The sequence below is a fragment of the Neofelis nebulosa genome, chromosome 3, assembly GCF_028018385.1.
Source record: "Neofelis nebulosa isolate mNeoNeb1 chromosome 3, mNeoNeb1.pri, whole genome shotgun sequence".
Lineage (NCBI taxonomy): Eukaryota > Metazoa > Chordata > Mammalia > Carnivora > Felidae > Neofelis > Neofelis nebulosa.
Window position 1 is genome coordinate 26,412,288 of NC_080784.1, and position 16,539 is coordinate 26,428,826.

The 16,539-nt window shown below is 45.4% G+C and overlaps 1 protein-coding gene across 5 annotated transcripts in view; it reads right to left on the reverse strand.

Annotated features, from left to right (window-relative positions):
* The window catches only part of TRMT9B (tRNA methyltransferase 9B (putative)), a 73,948-nt gene extending 58,004 nt beyond the window's left edge, over nt 1-15,944 (reverse strand). For 3 of the 5 annotated variants that reach the window (XM_058720141.1, XM_058720140.1, XM_058720137.1), the window contains exon 1: nt 15,030-15,668. The gene's annotated coding sequence lies outside the window, so the exon portion shown is untranslated. Of the gene's footprint in view, nt 1-14,844; nt 15,004-15,029; nt 15,669-15,733 lie in introns of those variants that run through there. The other 2 variants (XM_058720138.1, XM_058720139.1) reach the window with 2 other exon arrangements.
* Between the last annotated feature and the right edge of the window lie 595 nt (nt 15,945-16,539).

Sequence of the window (16,539 nt, forward strand, 5' to 3'; positions counted from 1 at the left end):
AATAGGATTAGGTTTTGAGTACTTCTTGACCGTTTCTGGATAAGCCAATTTGGTGACATCTGTACTGACCGCTCTTCTGCCTTCTTGGTTCTGAGTCGTGACCTGGATGCTGGCAGAGGCTGGCAGCACGGGTGACCTCCTGCTGAGTCCCCGGGGCCTGGCCCTCTGAGCCTGGCCGTCTGATCAGCAGGCTTTTGCTTTGTAACCAGAGCTCCCTGACACTCTCCTTGCTGTGCCTTTGCTTCAAGGATAGTTTTGTTTCTTTTACACTGAGCTCCTAATAGCTCTGATCCTGGAGTTCCCCGTATTGTCGGCAGCGACCCACCCCTGCTTCATGCATATGAAAAGTGATGTGGTGGTAGGGTTTGAATGTTTACACCACGCACGGAGGCTCTCCGTTCTAAGTGCCGCAATTATGAAAGATGCACAGAAATAGGAGACATGCCAGCTGAAAGAATGGTCTAATTTGCAGGCAGCTTGCATTGTGTTTTGTAAGAGTATGTTTGACATTTTAAGCTTTGCTGTGGCAGTAAATTGTACCTCTCCTAGCAGCAGGAGTTATTAAGTCTGTGCCCAGAATAAACCAGACTGTTCTGGAAAGTTTCATTTTTTTCCAATTTTCATCCCCCATTTTATAACCGTGTTTGTCTCTTCGGAGATAAGCCTATAAGGATACAGTCTATTATTTCTCATTTAGAATTAGAAATACCATTTTTTTAACCTTCGCAGGGTTTTATCATAATCTCCTTAAAAAGTCAATATGAGTTCTGATTCTAAATTTTAAAAAATTAAGAGTAAATACGACAAAAGATTTAACCTGAAACTCCTGTGGTGGATGGAGTTATCTCCATCTTAGTGCTGGCTATATAGCATGGCCTAAATGTTTGTGTCTCTCCCAAAATTCATATGTCGAAGCTCTAAGTCCCAATGCGGCTGTGTTTGAAGCTGGGGCTTATACATAAGGAGGTAACTAAGATTAAATGAAGTCATAAGGGTGGGGCCCTAATCCAATAGGATTAATGTCCTTACATCTTTATAAGAAAACAGAGCAGAGGGGTACCTGGCTGGCTGAGTCAGTAGAGCATATGACTCTCAATCTTGGGGTCAAGAGTTCAAGCTCTATGTTGGGTGTGGAGCCTACTTAAAAAAAAAAAAAATCCAAGAAAATACACTGAAGAACTCTTCCTTGATGTGCACATAGAGGAAAGGTCATGTGAGGACAAGCAAGAAGGTGGCCATCCACAAGCCAGGAAGAGGGCTCTTACCAGAAACCAGACTGGCTGGGACCTCAATCTGGGACTTCCAGTCTCCGGAACTGTGAGAAATAGGTATCTATTGTTGAGGCCACCCAGTCTGTGGTGTTCTCTTATGGTAGCCCATCCTGACTAAGACACCTTCTATTTTGTCATAGGCACAATTATTTTGCCAAGAAAGCTGATGAGACACCATCAGCTGTAACACGCACCCCCAGTTCCCATGACGTTGAAACCCGAAAGGTTAAAAAAAGGTGAATTAACAATGTTTTACAAAGGTAGTTTTTAAAAAGCACAAACGGTGAAGGTGACAGTAATGAGTGGAGGTTTTTAGTTCTGTTTTTGTTTTTAGAGAGTGTGCTGTGCACAAGCAGGAGGAGCGGGGGAGGGGCAGAAGGCGAGGGGGAATCCCAAGCAGGCCTCATGCTGGGTGCAGAGCCCCATGCAGGGCTTGATCTCAAGACCCGGGGATCCTGACCTGAGCTGAAATCGGGAGTCGGACGCTTAACCGACTGAGCCACTCAGACGCCCGACTGGAGTTTTTTAATGTAGCTTTTCCTCAGAAAAAGGCCAATAGTCTGCTTCAGTCACCTGATCTTTGTTTTATGGCCTCCTAAATTGTTAGAAAAGGAGATGGTGCAGAGCTCATGCACAAGAAAGTGAGGGCCCCAAATGGGCAAGTAGATCTAAAACCAAAGCTTAAAGTTTTATTGTTTACATTGGGAACCTAACTCAGTTTCCCCGGAAAAACCTCAGCTATTGACAAAACATCGCCTTATCAGGCTAACTCTGCTCCTACCTTGCTGAGAAAATGCACATTTCTTCAGTTTCCCTCCTTGCCACCCCAAGTCTTGTCCATCCCGCCCCCCAGAATTACCGGCTGCCTCTCAAAGGCCAGCATCTCTCTGTTGAGCTCCTCTTTCCTGGCCGTCAGCCAACCCTCTGTCTCTCTGCAGCCTCTCCCCCAGTGGCCTCCTGTCCTCGCCCACACAGCCACCGTCTCCTTTCCTGAACCAGGAACAGAAAACCACACACCAAGACAAGCCACGCCCAGCCCTGCATCTGCCCGCCAGCGTTAGACGCCCCTTCTCCTCCTTTCCAAGAGGGGTCCGCGACCCTTGCCTACTTCCTTGGCCTTCCTTCGCCTGTCAACCCGCCGCGGCCTCCCTGCCCTGGAACACCACTCCATCTCAACAGTCTCTCGGGTTTTCCTGACACAGGCTTCCATCACCAGGTTTTACAGCAGCATCACAGGTCTCAGAACAGCTGTGGTTGAACTGCACAGGATGATCATTCTGCTGGCACCCCCGGGACTGACCGTTAGCACATGGACCAGAATGTACTCTTTCTGAAGCCGCTGGTCATCCAGCAGGCAGGAAGCCTGGCACAGCTAATGTGCTGCCCCAGTGAAGGGCCCCGACCCTGAGCAAGACCTGGGAGGCGGGCGGGCAGGGTATAAAGGCCAACAGGGAATAGCATCGTGCTGAGGTGGGGTCGAGGAAAACGTCAGCTGCGTGTGGAAAGAGGTTTAGGCTCTATGTCATCGTAGGCGAAAACTAATGCCATTAGGGTCACTTATAAATACTTGAGAGTCAACTGTTTAAGGAAAAAAAAACCTATGTGAGTTTTTTAAGGACGCTTAACTGACTGAGCCACCCAGGCACCCTTGTGTTTCTCAAGGACGAAGGACTAGAATCCACATGTACTGATTCTCCAAGCCCAGTGGCCCAGCTTACCACACTGTAGTCTAGTTTAAATAAACAGATCCAGGAAGACAGGCTTTGTCCGGAGTAGTTGGTGCACAAAGTATTCAATAACCTGCATAAATGCTTTAGTGATTACTGTTTACCTATGATCAAAATTTCCACGTCAAAATAGAACAGTTTTCCTCCACTGCTTTATTGTTCAAGTATTCTTCGATGTCCTGTTTTAGTGGATGGATCATAATACACAGAGCACTGGGAATCATTGAGAACACCAAACTGTGTGCTTGAAAGTTTACAAGCTCACCGCTGAGTCAAGAGGGCATACCCTGCCTGCAGCACAGAGAGCCAGTATTACGTTGATCTGCCTTCAGCTCTACCAGTGGTGCGATTTCTAGTGGCTTCTGCTTTTCAAAAAGATTCACTATCACTGTAAGGTGATATGCGCCCCATAAAACCATCAGTTTTACCCAAGGATATATCATCTTCGTAAGAACAAAAAGTTTTCATATGCACGCACTGCCAATACATTTCAAGAGGCCCAAATTTGCATGAGTGGAACAAATTATCAGACAAAAGGTCACAGATTACTTTGGCTAAAAAAAATATCTTTAAAAATATCCAGCTCGACCTTCTGCTCGCTGGTTTCTATATGCTGCTTACATCTGGGTGTGCGTGGGTATCTATATAGCTTTTTTAAGGTGTATGGTCTAGCCCACTTTGCCATAGTTATGTAGGAACTATAGCATGCCTCACTACAAAAGCAAGAAGAGCTCGGTCTGCATTTCTGCCAACTTGATGCAAGGCCTTAAGAGCTTCCTGTGGAAGAGAGCCAGCATGGAGAATCCAGTCAATGTCTGCAGTGGGGAAAATTAATGGCAGACAGTTGGAGGGACTAGGTGATTGGCTGTGCAGCTTCAGGACCAGCATTTTCTCTGGTTTCAGGTCCATCGATGGATCCTGTGAGCACGGACCCAAGTCTTTTTTAAATTAAAAAAAATTTTTAGTATTTATTTATTTTTGAGAGAGAAAGAGAGAGCAGAGGAGGGGTGGGGGGGTGGGGGGGGGGTGGTGGAGAGAATCCCGAGCAGGCTCCATGCTGTCAGCACAGAGCCCAATGCAGGGCTTGAAACCACAAACTGTGAGATCATGACTTGAGCCGAAATCAAGAGTCGGATGCTTAACCAGCTGAGCCAGCCAGGCGCCGCACCCCCCACCCCGCCTCCACCGACCCAAGTCTTTAACCACTATGGAAAGGAAGTAGTTTTTTCAGAAGCCTCATTGCGTGCATCCTCCTCACCTGCTGAGAGCCTGGGTGAACAGTTCGCACTTCAGGTTCAGTGTAGCTGATTAGCTGTTTCAGCTGGGAACAAATGACAGAACTCTCATTTGTTCATTTCAATGACTTGGAGTATGTTCCCTACACTTGACATGCCATCACCGGGACCCCTGAAGGTAACAGTTTCAGCATCTTCTATTCTAGCAGCAGGCAAAGCGTGCATTACTTTTTTAAGACGTAGTTTATGCAATTCCTAATTTAACATCTTGCATTGCTGTGAAGCATCAATTAAAACTGAGGAACCAATATTGATACATTATTATTAACAAATGCCCATAGTTTATATCAGGGTTCACTCTTTGTATTGTACTGTTCTGTGGGTTTTGCTGAATACAAAATGTCACATGTCCATAATTATAGTACCACTCAGAATAGTTTCACTGCCCTAAAAATCCCCTGTGCTCCATTATTGATCTCCTCTCCCCCCTCAAAAAATCCCTGGCAATCACTGGCCTTTTTATTGTCTCAGTCCAGAATCACACACTATTCTTTCCAGAATGTCATACAGTTGGAATTATATCGTATCTAGCCTTTTCAGACTGATTTCTTTTACTTAGCAATATTTATTTAAGGTTCCACCATGTCTTTCCATGGCTTAAAAGATACTTTTATCTTTGGATATCATTCTATCATATGGATATACCACTGTTGATCTATTCACCTGCTGAAGGATGTGTTGGTTATTTGCAGTTTAAAAGTGTTTATAATATAAACTTCCGTGTGCAGGTTTTCATGTAGACTTGCCTGTTAATATTTCAGTCCCCACTGATACAGCTGTGGTCTGGTGAGAACAGACTTGTGGGCACTGTTCATTCTGGAAAGCTGTAAGATATTCACTTTGGGTCCATTTTTCTCAAAGCTCCTTAATACCTATTGGGCTCTCAGCTACCATTTCTGAGAGATTGGCAGATTAACCTCTGCAGATGTATTTTCTGAAGCTTGGTTATTACTAATGACCAAAAGTTTATCAAGTTCCTTCAAGGTGTTACAAATGAATTCGTTTTTTTATTGACTCCAGAGAGGGCTGACATCTGCCACAGAGACTTAGAGAGGGAGAGGTGGCAATCCCTTATTCGTTCCAGACATGTCAACATTACTTTCCAGGACTATAAATCCCTAGTGGAAATAAAGGTGCTTAAATTTTCAGGTAAAAAGTTATACTTTGGGGGCGCCTGGGTGGCTCAGTCAGTTAAGTGTCTGACTTCGGCTCAGGTCATGATTTCACGGTTCGTGGGTTCGAGCCCCGTGTCGGGCTCTGTGCTGACGGATCAGAGCCAGGAGCCTGTTTCAGATTCTGTGTCTCCCTCTCTCTCTGCCCCTCCTCTGTTCACACACCATCTCTGTCTCTCTCAAAAATAAACAAACATTAAAGAAATTTTTTTCAAGTTATAAAAAGGGATTATCTAAGCTGAGATCAGATGTACCAATGTTCTTGACATTGACTTTCTGATATCTACTTCTACAGCCAAAAGAACATTTTTCTCAGTATCTGGAAGGCCCACAGTCCTGTAGCCTGTCTCCTTTCATCTCAGCTTCCAAATCAACAGATGGCTGTTGGTTGGTTCTGTTGCCTGTTTCCAGGAAGTTCATTCCCCTCTGTTACAAAGATGTTCTTGGTCACATGGAGCCTTCTGTTGTTCAGTCTCCTGCTGCTGATTTCCTGGTTCTTTGTGCTGCTGAAGGCCATTGACTTGACTCAGATTCTGATGTTCTAGATGCCAGCCCTTTTCACTTGCAAAATCCATGATCAATGCATATGGTAGTGAAGACAGAAAAACTAGCTTTCTTCCTTGTGTGGAGATGGAATTTGAGCCTGTGCATGCTTTTTTTTCAGCAGGCAGTTTCTTTAGATAATCTGCAGCCGCTGATTTTTCTGCTGAGTTCTATAGAGGCATAGCGGGACTCCAGTCTGACAGAAGGATGAACAGAAAGAGCCTGTCAAGGAAAAGAATGCTCTTTTTCCCTCCATTTTTAATTTCCTCATTTACAACTCAATACTGTGAATGGAAAAGAAGGGAAAGCAAGGGCTCACAGAGATCTTTGCACAGGCTCACGAATGCATTATTCACAATCGCCAAACTCAAGTGTTCTCCTAGGAATGAATGGATCGACAAAATGTGGAAATACGTACCCTTGGAAAAATATTCCTCATTAAAATGAAAGGAAACCCTCATACATGCTACAACACGGATAAGACCTGAGGACGTTACGCTAAGTGAAATAAGCTCGCTACACGAGGACAGGTAGTTTATTACTCCACTAATGTCAGGTACCTGGAGTAGCCAAATTCACAGACAGGAAGTAGAATGGTGGTTGCCAGGAGCGAAGGGGAGAGGTGAGCGGGGACTTACTGCTTAAAAGGTACAGTTTCAGCGCTGCACAATGATCACGATGATATAAATTCTAGAGACGAATGATGATACTTGCACAACAATATGAATATACTTAATGCCACTGAACTGTACGTTTCAAAATGGTTTAAATGGAAAGTATTATGTTATGTATATATTTACCACAATCTTTAAGAAATCAATATTGCAGTTAATGCAATAATGTTATACAACAAGCGTCTTAATCTTGGGTGACCATGAATCCTGGTTTGCTGGCCTAAGTCCCCATTTCTGCTTCTTTGACCAGGGCAATCGTTAATAGTACCCCTTTCACCCTTAACGGTGTCCCAGATTGAACAAGAAGTCATATAGTCTCCCTAGATCTGTTTCATAATCGCATAAATCATCACATGGCCATTCTCATTTGCAAATGTCTGAACATTCAGAATGCACCTGCATTTTCTCAAATTACTCTATAAATTCAATGGCCTACAGAATGTTAGGGGTTCTGATCTTTGTTTTTTTTAACTTAAAACAACACCCATTTATTAGCTGACAGTTCTGTAGATCAGAAGTTTGGAACAACAGGCCTGAGTTTTCTGCTCAGGATATGACAAAGCAGAAATCAAGATATCGGCCAGGGTGAGCTGTCATCCAGAGGTTCTGGGGGAAAATCTACTTCCAAGCCCGTTTTTGGAATGGAATTCAAATTCTTGTGGTCGTAGGACAGAAGTCCCTGATAGGACTGACGTCCCCCTTTCCTTGCTGCCACCCTTAACATTTTTTAAAGATTATAGATTACTTTCTTTTTTTATTTATTTTTAATTTTTATTTCTAATAGATTTTGCCCCCCCTCTTTTTTTTTTTTTTCTGCGAGAGAGAGAGAGAGAGAGGGAGGGCACAAGTGAGCAAGGGGCAGAAAGAGAGAGAGAGAATCCCAGGAGGGGCAGAGGGAGAGAAAGAGGGAAAGAGAAAGAGAGAGAAGCCGTGCTCACGAGAAGCAGGGCTTGAGCTCACCCAATGTGGAACTCGAACTCAGGAACTGTGAGATCATGACCTGCGCGGAAGTCAGATGCTTAATGACAGCCTCCCAGGCGCTATGTAGATTACTCTCTGAACCCTGACTAAAGTACCAAAAGCAGTCCTCTTCCTTCACAAAGTCATAATTTCTTTAAACCAAAACTCTCTAACTTTTGACAAGCTCCTTTCAATTTCTGCAGGTTCAAGGGAGCAGACAAAAGGCCCAGTCCGAGACAGTTGCCTCTTTTGGCTGCCGTTCTGTTGTTTTGCTGTTGTTAAAGATAGCAGCAGACAGTCTTTGAAGTCAGAGATATGTCTGTTTCAATTAACTCTGCTTTTCACCTTACGACCAGAAAATACCCCACTTTTTCTTTGAGAAAGCCACCGTTCTCCATCCTCACCATAAGAGCACCATTTTACCTGCCAAAACCCTTTCTGACTGTCTCCCCCAGAGCGAGTGTCAGTCTCTCAAAGGAAGAGTTGCACATCTTTAGCACCCAGCACCAATCATGGTACAAAGGACGTTCTTAATAGATACATCTTGAGACAGTGAGTAAACAGATCACTCAATGATGTTCAAATACTCGTCTTGCTTGATCGTCCTCAAATTCTGCCTTAAAAAATACACCAAAACACCATGCCTTCTCTACCCACCTCCTGCTTCAATTTGGCCCATTGATGATCCAACCAGAGAGTGAGTTCAGGTTTGGATGTTCTACTTTATAATACACTTAGAAAATCAAAAGATCATTTTGATTTTTTTTTATTTATTTTTGAGAGAGAGAGAGCGTGAGCACACGTGAGCAAGCAGGGGAGGGGCAGAGAGGAAACAGAATCCGAAGCAGGTTCCAGGCTCTGAGCTGTCAGCACAGAGCCTGATTCGAGGTTCGAACTCAACAACCGCGAGATCATGACCTGAGCTGAAGTCAGAGGTTCAACCAACTGAGCCACCCAGGTGGCCAGATCATTTTGACTTTTAAAAAAAAATTTTTTTAATGTTTATTTATTTTTGAGACAATGCGAGGGACAGAGTGCAAGCGGCAGAGGGGTAGACAGAGGGAGACACAGAATCGGAAGCGGGCTCCAGGCTCTGAGCTGTCAGCACAGAGCCCGACGCGGGGCTCAAACTCACGAACCGTGAGATCATGACCTGAGCCAAAGTCAGACACTTAACCAACTGAGCCACTCAGGTGCCCCTGATTTTCAGTCCATAAAAGGAGTTGTGTCCTACAACTTAACCTGCCACTACGCTCCATATAGCTGAAGACAAGAACTCATCCCCCTTATAACCTAGGGGGAGGGAAATCCAGATTTTTCTCTTGAATGTTTGCTCAAATAGGAAGGAAAGAGAAAAACTGTGGGAAGCGGGAAGTGGAGATCATAATGTGTTACTGTAACATAGATTCATACTACTTACTTTCCCTTATAATTAAGCAATAGTGTAATATTAGATACAAACACTTCCCTCCTGAGAATACACTGTGTGTGGGGCTTAGGTGGGGGCTCAGGAGGGAGGACAGTGGATTTGTCTTGAAGCTGCATTTACAGAGCAACAGCCCTGTGTTTATTTTCATAGGTTTAGTTTTGGTGGCTTGGGTGGGATGGCTAAACTCGGTGTCACCACTGGACTTGAAAGAATGTATTCACATTAGAGTGTGGTTTACCCCAGGCAGCATTTGTAATTCTGCATTTAAATGCTTTCACCACCTACCAGATATCTGAATGGAGTGTTGCCTTTTGAGACATAAAAATCAATTAAAAATAGATATGATAGACTGACAAATTCACCAAGTTACCCTATTCGTTTTTGCTACTCTGCTTTCATTTTCTAACTCCAAATATCAGAGGTAAATATAAAATGACTGCATTCAGTAATCAAGATTAAGTCTTAGATACGCCAATGGAATTTCTGACTGCCGATAAACGATCATTTATGGCTTAGTAATAGTAGACAGTCCATCATATTTACTTTAATGGTTTGCAAAAACAGAATCTGACAAGTAGCAGGGTATGAAATACGTTATTACAGTCAATACTCTTATTTAATTTCCAATTAACAGGTCATTTCTATCTTTATGATCCTTAAAAAAAAAAGCACATTAAAGTTATAGAGCAAAGAAAGATTTAGTAGAAACATAGAGACACAGATAACTCATCTAATGAAAGAGCCAGCCTGCCAGGAGCTATAATTTCTGTTATCACGCCCTGAATTCTTCCTTTGTATTGCTATGCATTAAACATAGCCTATCTGTGACTTTGGTGGGGAGGACTTTTTTAGAAATCAATTCTTCTGGTATTTGACTTTGATTACTAAACCAGAACAAAGGAATATTATTTCGTATTCAGATAGAACCACATGCAGAGGCAGGCACTTGGTAATTTTTAGTTATTTATTTGCTTGATGCTTTTTCCAGCAATTTCAACTATAATGACTATCATATCCATCTGTTTGAAATGGAAATTGGTTAGCAACCAGATCCTTTTTGGATTCTTACAATATATCATCTACCTGCTTTGAATGAAATATGCTAGCTCAGGCTCTGATGAAATATGTTTTAGATATGTAAGACGTGATGGGGTGTCACTTAGCTTTCATTCCAGTCTCCTTCAAGTATGCCTTCCTCAATTGTGGAGGCTGGAAAGGTGTAAACTACATTTCCCAGAGTTCCTTGCAGCTAGGGTTCTGGGCACAGATCAGGTTCTGCCCATGGGATGAGCTGGATGAGAAGGGAGGGAGAGGGTATATAAAAAAAAAATATGTTTGCTAGCTTGTTTTTGTCATTAGTAGCTGTGTTCAGTCACTGGCTTCCTGTGTGGAATTGCACTTTGTAAGCAGCTAATCTGATCACTTGTGCCTTGGACTGTCAATAGTTCCAGTGGTGGCTCTGATTCCCAACCTTCATCCCTTGGCAATGACAGCAGCAGCCCTGGGGGGAGGGGGGGGGCAGTTCCGCTGTGCTGTCTGGGTGTCACCCTTAGAGCTCAGCCTGGATCCTCTTCTCCCCTTTCAGCTGCAACCTCTTCTTCCAACCTTGTCAACACCTAACTCCCGTACAAAAACCGTTTTGCTTACGGTAACTAGGATAGTTTCTATTATCTGCAGCCTCCCTCAACAGGGAAGAAGGGAGAGATGAGGTAATTCAGTGCACAAGACATTAGTTCTGATGCCTGGGAAGAACTGCCAAAGGGAAAAAGTTTGTGCCCATCTGACACATACGGTTATACATTAAGAACAGGGAGGAGATCAAGGGCCATACCATCCAGATCTACCCAAGTGAGGGCCAACACTGCAGGGCCTAAGGTTAAAGCCAAAGCATAGTTATGAGGGCTGAGAAATAATTCTGGGGACCCCTGAAGAGAGAAGAAAAAAACATTAAGGAAAAAAAAATGACAGGGGAAAGAGGAAGGAAAAAGAAGGGAAATGAGAACAGGGAATAGCAGGGAATAAAAGCACGCCTATGGTGAAGAGAAGCCTATGCCAGATTGTTCCCTGACCTTGCCTGGATGGTGCTGGAGAGCGGTCCGCCAAGGATGCATGCTGCTTCCTGCCCCTGCTCTGCAGGCCTAGCTCACAGCTTCTCAGAGCTGGGCTCAGGCTTCTCACATACACACTCAGGAGGCCTTTCCCTGGGTGAAAGACACGTGACTCTGTCCCTATAGCTCTTGAATAGACATATAAATTCAAACTGGGTAAATATGTATAACCCATAAATTTTTGTGTATATATGCATAGAGAGAGAGAATAGCTGGAAATACACAAAATGGAAATACACAAATAAATTTGTATATAGGACACAGATGTGTGTGTAGGATAGCTGGAAATCTACAAAATGTGTATATTAAACAAAAAATCTGTCAGATTTTTCAAGAGAAAATTAATCCCAGTGGTTTTCAAGTCAGGCAATTAGTAATGCAAAGAGCTGACAAACTAGTCAATCATGGTACATATCGGCTTAGGCTCTGATCAGCTTCAAAAAAAATGATTGTAAATATCTTTTGTATAATGCATTAGAGTAGTCTGAGAGCCTAAGATGCTTGCTTACACAAAACAAGAGTTCTGAGACCATAATCCTTAGCATAAAAGACGAGAAAATGTGTGTCAGAGCCCAGGCCTGCTGTTCCAGCCTCATTCACAACATTGTCCCTTCCTCATAGATACCTGGCTCTCCTTGGCCCACCCCTACAGTATACATGTGCATGCACAGTCTTCGCAGGCGCTGTTCCTTGTGTATTAAATGCTCTTCCTTCCTCAAGGACCTTCCTTCACAACCCCACCACCACCGCCTTAAGCAAGCACTCCTGACATCCCTCCCTTCACAAGTCAAATTCCCTGTTCTGCCCTTGACATTTTTCCTGCCTAGCACGAGCACCGGTGTAATTACAGGTTTACGTATGTATGCCAGCAGACAGGTGTTCCCTGAAAAGTTAGGTCTGTTTTTCTTGCTATGGTATTCTGAAGGCTCAGCATAGTGCCTTAGGTGCCTAGACAGTGCTGAACAAGTGAAAAGCTAAACTGAATGCTATGGCTGTTTCACCCCCAAAGTCCAAATGCTCCATTGTAAACTATGTAACTGTCCATGGGAAAACTAGAAACTATTATCATTTTACGAGGCCCATACTTCTTTCTTTTTTTTTAACGTTTATTTATTTTTGAGACAGAGAGAGACAGAGCACGAACGGGGGAGGGTCAGAGAGAGGGAGACACAGAATCTGAAACAGGCTCCAGGCTCTGAGCGGTCAGCACGGAGCCTGACGCGGGACTCAAACTCACGGACCGCGAGATCATGACCTGAGCTGAAGTCAGCTGCTTAACCGACTGAGCCACCCAGGCGCCCCAGGAGGGCCATACTTCTAATGGCATTAACAGAAACTAGCCAATTTAATGTTTAAATTCTATTTTAGAATTCCAACTGGTCATCTCTCCCTCCCCGTACTGTCTCATCATCATTTCTAAACACCACCGCAGGTAACGTCTTTAACCCTAGATAAGCCAAAGGCCTGCGTAAGGTAGAAGATATGCAGGCTTGACAGGGTGAGCCTCTAGCTCCCAAAAGACTAACTACTAGGAGCTTAGCATATACTAGTGTATACTGTGAGAGCATACAGAATACACCAGGACAGGAGAATGACCCGTTCGCCTGCACGTTCGGTTCTCCTGTCAGTTACGCAGCAATCCCTCCATAGCCCCCCGGAGATGACATTTAGGGCAACACATTTCTCCTCCTAATACGACTGCTCACAGCGTGCTAACCGCACACTCGATATTACAAATTACTCCATGCGCTTCTCCCAACCACATCGGGGAAGGCTCATTATCGCCATTTCACAGGTGAGGAAATGGCCCCGAGATGGGATTCATTCCAGGTATTCCAGTGCACGCTCTCAATTCCTTCTCTTGAGTGGTTAGAAGTTTGCCTGATTGGGAAGTGAGTAGCCAGAGAGAAAGCCGTCGACTCCTCTTGGATACCTCTTAGGTAGGGGTTCTACGCGACGTACTCTCTTACGACATCAAGAGAAGAAAATCACAAAAGCTGAAGGACATTCAATTGGCCATGAGGCACCACCACACTTGCAGACCTTCCAGGGACCAAGCTATACCACAATCAGGCTCCATTTTTATTTCCTTCGGTGTGGTCTTAAATAAATCCCTGGCATCTTAACACTTCCATACCCGTCTTCTCAGAGCGCCTTCTCACTTTCCCTACAGGTAGAAACATAAGATTGCACAGACAAGTGCTGACAGCCTCATACCAACAATGCATTATACCCAGGGCTAAATGACAATGAGAGCTTGACTCAATTCCTATCTAAAATACAAATCAGAACATCACCATGCAGTAAAGAAAGATTTAGTTGCATTTTTTTCTCCTGTATATCGCCAAGCTTGACTGGTCCTTTGTAAAGGATAGAGTGATAGAACTTTCATCATGTGTTTCAAATTTTGGATACTAGTTTTCTAAAGGTGCATATGAATTATTTATAGTGACATGCATATAAGTAGTCACATATCTACCCGCCAGAAATACCTTCTTTAGAGTCCTCTTAATCTCCAGCAAGATTTGGCTTTAGAAAATACACATAAACAGAGACTTAAGATTTATTTGGGAAGCACCTCTGCCCCTCCATTTTAAAACAGAATTAACCATGCAGACATAGTATTTTCAGTTTCACATCCCGCTGGTAAGTAAAATTTTTGTTAAAACCTTGACTACCTTGGTGATTTAGCTACAGCAACACACACACACACACACACACACACACACACACACACAGACAAATAATTTCCAGAGAACGTCATACAATAATTGAACCTTTCTAGAAATGGGCTTTCTTTTGAATGACAAGAAGAGCCTATAGGGAGCTCCAGTTTCAAATCTGACCAAATGCATTCGCAAAGCAGTTGTCTCTGGAGTGGTCTCCTTAGTGAGGAAACACTTTCCAACTTGTCAAGGTCTCCTTTAAAAGAAGTTATGTGCAATCAGTGGCCATCAGGGAGTCGCTTTCATTCTCTGCAAACAACCCTCTCCTCTGAGGTCCTCCCAAGATCCCTCACCAACACTGGAGAGTCCTTTACACTGCATGTTCAGTCAGGCATCAAGGACAGAAAAATCCACAATCTAAACTGCAAACGGAATTAACCATTCATTAGACAGTAACGTCAAGGATTCCATAGTTAATGAGCCACAGGAATAGTATTACATTCAACAGCTGAAAGGAGGAGTTAAATGTCAATCATTTGCCTGTAATATTGCTAATAACCTTAACCTCAAAACGATATAGATCTCTTCTAGCTCTCTGCCCACAGGAAACGTTCAATGTACATTTAAATCCATGCATACCAACTGATATAAAGCTTTGCACGTAGATATTTACAGCCTTACCCTCTTTCTACATAAAGCGTTTCTATCCTCATGATATTTACCACAAAGAACCCAGGTAATACCACGAGATACACCTAGAGCAATATTACACAAATCCTAGCATCCCGTTTTGAAATTCCTTCTTAAACTGTGTTTTTTGTTGTCAGCTTTGACTACGTCCATAAGTTCTTTCACATCACCTAAAAAATATTCTGACCAACTTTCTGGGTTTAAGTTATTAGCTCACTGTCTCCTGCTAGTTAAAAATCAATTCCCAAGTGGTAGCTTCTAAAGGGAGAGATACACGTGTACTCCGTGAAAACAGAAATCTATTTTCACCTTTAAGACACTAAACATGTCCCCTGCAGCTCTGAGTTCTGACTTATCCGATGTTAACATCTGAAGCACATCCCGCAATCCCCTGCCGCATGGCAGGCTCGCCTGTTTTGATCACGTCTAAGTTTTCAAGGTAAACAGGTCACTCTCGGCGCCCGGAACGACAGAGGAAGAGAGCACGAACTCACCTAGGCGGTCAGACCCCGGACACAGGGGACCCGAGCGCGCGAAGCGACCTGTCGCGCCCCCGACTCCCCGCGTGCTGGGGGAGGGCGGGCGCAGGGCGGGCAGAACTAGGGTGGGAAAGAGGCTCGCCGCCGCTCCCCTCTGCGGACCATTGTCAGCGCCACGGTCGCCGGCGCTTTCTGCACGGTATGGGGGCGGGAGACTCTACCGAACCGAATAGTTGCAACGCTCTCCCGGAGCCGGGGAGAAAAAGCTGCTTTTGCATCAGAGCCGGGGGCCGTACCAGGTGTAACTTCCACCCCTTGACCTATTTTAGAGTGTGAGAGCGAAAGCGGTAGGGAAAAATAGACGGAGCGCGCGGGGGGCGGGGGGAGGGGGGCTCCGGGACGCGCGTGCCCGAGTGGGAGCGCGCGCCCGCCCTGCCGGGGCTTCCAAAGAGAAGTTACGGCGAGGGCCCCGAGGCCTCCCGGGCCGCGGCTCGGCGGCGGAGCTCGGGGCTGGCCCCCTCCGCGAGCTCCTCCCGCCGCCGCCCGGGTCCAGGCTTCGCGCGCCCTCCTCCGCGCGCGCGCCCTGCGCGGGAAGCTCCGTTCCCGGGGCTCGGGGGCCTTCGGGCGGGCTCCGCGACAGTAGCTGGGCGACCGCCCGCGGCCCGGGCGCGCGGTTCTCCGCCCCCGTCACCGTCCCCGCCTCCCCGACCCGCCCTCACCTCTCCGGAGGCGGCGCTTGGGCTCCGGCGGCGCCTCCAGGCCGGGAGGACTGACGGCCTCGGAGGGGCGGCGGAGCGGAGCCGGGGGAGTGTCGCCTCCCAACCCAGTGCCCTGGGGACGCCCCGCCCGAACGTTCCCGGGAAGTGAGGCTCTGCCGCTCCCGCCCGGCCCGGGGATGGGGGTGACCTTCCTGCCTCCTTCCCAGGCTCTGCGCATCAGCCTTTCCCGGCGTGGCCGGTCCTACGTGGGAGAGGACGCCAAGGGGAGTACACCTGGCCGGCCCGGAGCACAGCAACGCGGTACCTGGGGGTGACAACAACGTGACGCTTTAGCGCGTCTTTTCTCCTTTGATTTTTGCAACCACCTACTTCAACGGAGATGTGCCTGTTGGGTTTCTGGGATAACCGAAGTCCGAGGTGCCAATGCTTAGAGTCTCCAGATCTGGTCATTGAAACGGGATGCTTAACCTGTTCAAAGAGTTTTGCAAAACTAACCCCATCAAAATAGCATCTATCAGAAGGAGGGATGGAATTTAGGTTAGAAGTTTGTGTCTAAAACTGGACACGTCTGCCCCATGCACACCCTCTTGCTTCTGTAACAATAGGATTTATCTACTTTCTCCCAAGTCCTTGGTGTGATAATCTTCAACCCCTATTAGTAAACAACTCACTAGTCGTCAGAAGCCTGTGCATTACAAAAAAAAAAAAAAAAAAAATTCTCGGGGGGGGGGCGCTACTCTAGGGCTCCCATAGACACTGGTGTATTTAAGGTACTACTAAGAGGGTGGGTGGAGATCAGCATACAT